Source organism: Podarcis liolepis (assembly GCF_965112155.1).
Source record: "Podarcis liolepis genome assembly, chromosome: 7".
NCBI classification, from domain to species: Eukaryota; Metazoa; Chordata; class Lepidosauria; order Squamata; family Lacertidae; genus Podarcis; species Podarcis liolepis.
Genome location: NC_139561.1, coordinates 24,488,206 through 24,494,230, shown reverse-complemented (window position 1 = coordinate 24,494,230; position 6,025 = coordinate 24,488,206).

Genomic DNA, 6,025 nt, shown 5'->3' with positions numbered 1-6,025 from the left:
GTACCTGGCAGCAGGAGGGTGAAAGGAAACGACTCTAAGTGAATCGGTCCACCGGAGCACTGAAGAGTTGGGTGAACTTGAAGCCAGGCAAAAACACCACCTGGCTCTTGAACTCTGACCACCAGACAACTGCTGACATTGGCAAACCTTTCCATTTCAGTAACTTTCATTTCCCCCGATCTTAGATTCAGGTCTCCACATTTCCACAACAATATGTGGAGTGTTCTTTTTTCTTTAAAAGCACTATTCCTGTTGTGAAAGTTCACTCGTGCAAATTTCTCCTGGCAGTTTCGTACACAGTTTCAATTAACGTACTCATTTTTGCAAGCCATTTCCCATAATATAATGCACTTTTGTTTATTATATTCCATGTTGTTTGCACCAAAGTGTGTCATTCTATGGTGCATCCTCACCACCACCACATCATGCATTTCTGTACACATTGGCTGAAGAACTGCAACTTTCGCAGAACTGCAAATTTCGAAGGATATTTGTGGTTTCTGATTTACCTGCCAGTTTGTGAAGTGTGAATTAGCTAGTTCCTCATGAGAACAAAATGGAATCTCTCTCCTCACCCCCCACCCCACAATCCCTACCTGTCCACCCTTGTATGATCATGGATCAGCCACAGGAGAAATAAATATTTCTGCTAGCCTCGGATGCAATTTGATCCTAAGAATACTAGGCTATTCAAACAACCCTTTCCTTACCCTTGAGGTTCAATGAGCGTGTGAGGAAGAGAAAGGAGGAATGTGCCCAATAGTCTTCATTTGATTCATGTGAAGCATTTTCACTCTGGTCTTCCTTCCCTCCCCCCCCCCCAACAAAAAAACCCAAAAGAATTCCCAAGGGTCAGTGGCAGATGGTCCCAGTTGCACCTGGTGAGATGTAGGTCACATCAGTGAATGGTAGCTGTAGTCAAGAGTCACAGTAGGTGGAGCCAATGTTAGGCATAGCAGCTCCTTCCCCTGCCCATTTTTCCTCCCCTTTCTCACTCCAGTATCTTCAATAGCAACCCGACATGCCAAAAATAAACATAATAAGAGCCTCTCTGGATCAGGGCAAAGGCCCATCTGCTCCAACATCCTATTCTCTCTTGGTGGACAACCAGATGCCTCAATGGAAGCCTGGACGCAAAACTTGAGTGAAAAGCAACTCTCCCCACCTGGTTTTCAGAGGCATCCTGTCTCCAGTGTGGAAGGTAGCTCATTCATTGCCATGATGGCTCATAGCTGCTGATAGATTCCTCCAGGAATCTTTCTAACCTTCTTTTCAAGCTATCCAAGAGGGTGACTGTCACTGCCCTTTTGGGGAGAGAATTCCACAGCTGAACAAGTGCTGTGTGAAGAAGGACTTTCCTTTGTCCATCCCGAAATTTCCAACTATTCATCATGGCAAGATGGCTATATGAAAAGTTTCCAACCTGAGGTTCTGCATGTAGATTCAAAAGCATAAATCTGGGGCAACAGATGCGACATTCAGTTTTGGATGGTCAAAGCTATGAAGACATAGGGTTGTAGCCAAATATCCTTTACTCCAAATAGACCCATAGAAACCAATGGACCTGTTCGTCATGACTGTTCATACCAATGGACCTACTCTGAAGAAGACTAGTATTGGATACAACCCAACTAAGTCCTACTCAAAGTTAACCCATTGAAATAAACTGAAATAAGTTAATTATGGATATTAATTTCAGTGGGTCTCCTCTAACTACTATTTGCTAATTACCAGTACTGTTAACTATTGACAGGGACTCTTTAAGGTTACAAGAGATTGGACTAGATGACTCTTGGGGTACCTACCCGCTCTACAATTATTGGATTCTATACCACCCATCTGATCACATGCTATCATTTCATACAGCCCATGCACTCCGAACACAAGAACAAGAGAAGCAACCATTTAGGTCGGGGTGAGGAACCCCAACTCAGCTGATGACACCAGGTGACCAGGTGATCTGTGGGGTGAGGGGAAGGGATTTGCTTTCTCGGCACATTCCTTGCAGGGAACACCCTGGCAAAGCAGCACAAAGCAGGATTGAACCCTGTGTTAATAGAGATAACCCCAACCCCACTGAAATGGATACTGGATTTTGAGATGTACAGGAATGGAAGCCACATGTAAAAAAAACAAACCACCTCATTTTGTAATCTACCTATCTATTAGTATTATTTTGTAGATGTGGAGTTTCAATATGATCTATCGCTGGCAGGAAACTGACTCAGTCAATGACTTCTTTTCAAGAATGAGTGTGAAGAAAAAATCCCATAACTGAAATGAATACCTACGTGCTTCCAGCATTTATTTACTTATTTGCACTTTGTGAACTGATACACAAGTGGAAACTTGCTACTTGTTGTTTTGTCAAAGCTTGCCCTGCTTCAGATTTTGCAATGCAAAAAAAGAAGAAGTGCATGCTAGGCAAACAGGTGTGTAAAAAGAAAGGTATATATTTGTGAAAATAATGCACCATATTAGGGGACACTGTTTCCCAAAAACGTGTATATTAGACAAAAGTCCACCAGGGGAGCATATTTTAGGAGACTTAACTTTTTAAAAACATGCAAGCAGATGAATTCTATTTCAACATGCAATGGTGCCGTGTCGCTCAAGGATTCTTGATTTTGAAACAGTCTTTCCTGGCAGCAGGCAGGCTTGGAACAGCTAACTTCCAATCTCTGATTTCAGAGTCACTCTCTCTCTTGGTTGCCAAGGACGCCATCAATGTGGCAGGCTGGTATTCTTGTGTCCTTTAGGGGATTTCTTTCCACTGTGTATGTGTATACAGTGGTACCTCGGGTTAAGAACTTAATTCATTCTGGAGGTCTGTTCTTAACCTGAAACTGTTCTTAACCTGTGGTACCACTTTAGCTAAAGGGGCCTCCCACCGCCGCTGCCACGCAATTTCTGTTCTCATCCTGAAGCAAAGTTCTTAACCCGAGGTACTATTTCTGGGTTAGCAGAGTCTGAAGCATTTGACACCCGAGGTACCACTGTATATCAAGGCCTCTCTATCTGGCTCTTGGAACTACAGTGGTACCTCAGGTTAAGTATTTAATTCGTTCCGGAGGCCTGTTCTTAACCTGAAACTGTTCTTAACCTGAAGCACCACTTTAGCTAATGGGGCCTCCTGCTGCCACCGTGCCGCCGGAACACGATTTCTGTTCTCATCCTGAAGCAAAGTTCTTAACCCGAGGTACTATTTATGGGTTAGCGGAGTCTGTAACCTGAAGCGTCTGTAACCCGAGGTACCACTGTATTCTGAGACCACGCTCCATCTCTCCAGGCCACGCACCCCTTACCCAGTTGCTTCACACCCATTTCCAGCATTCCTCCCTGGTTGGATAATGCCCTTACTCTCCAACAGGATCTCTTGCTAGCCGGGGTGGAGGATAGAGCTTGTGAGCACTGTGCAAGGGTAACATTCACATGTGTTGCTACTCCTCCTCCTTTTACTTGTGACCCCGCCCACACCTGGCATGTGACCCTTAGAAAGTTGCCCTTAGAAGTGGCCCTCTGGCTGAAAAAGCTTTCCCGCCTTGGCGTAAAAGGAGTCTTCTCTGTCCTTTGTAAACCACAGAAGCCTATTTTGGCATTAAGTGGTATTCACATTAATAAATAAACTGTGAATCTTAACAAAACGGGGTATGTGTCTGACTCTTCTTGAACCTTACAGGCTGTATCATAGAAAACTTGTGTGCACAATCAAGCTGAGCAGGATTGAACCAGCAGGGACCTGCTTTGCCAGTGTGTTCCCTTGCAGGGAAGGAGCTGGGTAAGTCGCCCCCATCAGGAACGAACCAGGTCACCACCTGGTTCAATCCTGATCTCTGCAGTGTGGTTAGGAGCGGGAAGAGTCACACCACCAGCTGCATTCATTCATTTATTTTAGTTAACAAAATTTGTTTACCGCTGGTTTGTAAGAAAACCTCTAAGCAGTTAACAAAGCTATAAAATACAAAACATGGAAAGATTCAATTTAAAAGTACAAGATAGCATGCACCATTTCATTGCCAGCATATCACACCTTGCAGTTGTCTCAAACCCTCGCTGACAGGAATTGGTCTTATCTGCCAAGGAAGGATTTGCTTAGTCTATTTTTTGACCAAGTTTGGCAGGGGTAGCGAAGAGCAGAAGAGTTAAAAGGTGCTGACTCAGACTTAGATGATCTGCAAAATAAAAAAAATGATTAAATCAGCTTTTGACAGGAATGCTATTTCTATACGTGACCGAAGCCCATGTGTTTTGGGGTATTTCCCACCAAATTGCTGAGTTTGCAGGAGTCAGTTATTACAACTCCGGCTGCACCCGAGATAAGCTCATGAGCTCAAGTCATCCTTTGCTCCATTGCACGGTTTCTGTCATGGTGGGCCTTTGACGCATCGTATTCTAGTTTTATTATTATTCATTTCATTTCTGCCCTACTTTCTTTTAAGGGGGGGGGCGGAATCTCAAGTCCGTTTGCAACACGTGCAAACATCAAATGACACAATCCAGAACAAAACATTACTGATGAAAGCCAAATATAAAGCATGCATTTGATGCACCATAAGGAACAGGAAACTAAAATGTTATCTTAAAGATTTCAAACTAAAACATTGCAAAGGAGGTCAGAATGCAACGCAGGCCTAGCGACCACAGCAACTCTTCCCAGTAGGTGTTGCTCCAATGAGGCAGTTGCGAGGACTGAATGTGATGGCCTGGGATTCCGATTCGGAGGATGAAACAGAGGAATCCCAGCCTGCACAAGAGTCCCCGCCTCCAGGGCCGGCTGAACTGGGGCAAGGCCTAGATGCTGAAGAACCTGCACCTGTGGCAGTGCATCAGGAGCTGGCCCCAGGTGAAACCCTTCTGGCCCCAGAGAGGCTTGACGACTCAGTGGCCACAGGTGAGCCTCCTCCAGGGCCCAGTAACCCTTCGGCCTCTCCTGATCTGCAGAGGCTTAGGGCAGAGAGGCGAAGGGAACTGGTTGCCCCCAGGAGGAGTGCTCGCCTTAAGGCCAGAGGAGGCGGGGCTCCTGGGGGCCGGGACCGCCCCTGGCCTTAGAAGAGGATAAAAGCCCAGTCAGCCCGGCCCCAGGTTGCGGGAGCAACGTCGTTGTTGGCTTCGGACCTTCCTGTGTTCCTGATCCCTGCTCGGCCTCCTGTTCCTGACTATCCGGTACTCCTGTTCCCTGCTCGGCTTCCTGTTCCTGACTATCCGGTACTCCTGTTCCCTGCTCGGCCTCCTGTTCCCGACCATCCGGTGTTCCTGTTCCCTGCACAGCCTCCTGTTCCAGCGTACCTGTTCCCCGCCCGGCTCTCTGCCTCGGACCTTGCCCCTCTTCGTGTGGACTCTGCTACACCCAAGGTACCTTACCCCCGGGACCAGCACAGTTTGCTCCCGCCACACCCGCACTCCCCCTTCGTAGGGGTGCGTTCGGGAAGAGCCAGAGGCCATGGCTGAACAGGCGGCTGCACTGGTGGCTTTGGCCCAGGAGAACCAGGCCTTGACTCACACCGTGCAGCAGCTCAGCGACGCGGTTGTGGCACTTCAGCAACGCTTGGAAGCCCTACCGGCTCCTGGGGCCGACGCCCCGGCTCCGGGCAAGTACCCAGTGGCTTTGCCTGAGAAATTTGATGGAGCCCCGGCCAGCTTTCCCATGTTCCTGGCCCAGGCCAAGCTGTATATTCAGGGGCGAGCCCGGAACTTTCCTGACGACCGCACCAAGGTGCACTTTTTGATTAGTTTGTTAAAGGACCAGGCGGCCAAGTGGGCGTTGCCGCTACTCAGGCAAGACTCCCCCTTGCTGGCAGACTATACGGGGTTTAGCAATCGTTTGGAGGCCGCGTTCGGCAACCCCCAGAAAGAGAGTCAAGCCAACCGGGCGATTCGGCATTTGAAACAGGGCAAGTCCACGGTGGCCACATATACCACGGAGTTTCGGCTGTTGGCACAGGACTTGACCTGGAATGACTCGGCACTGCGGGACCAGTATCTCGAAGGGCTTTCGGACGAGGTACTGGACCAGTTGGCCACAATG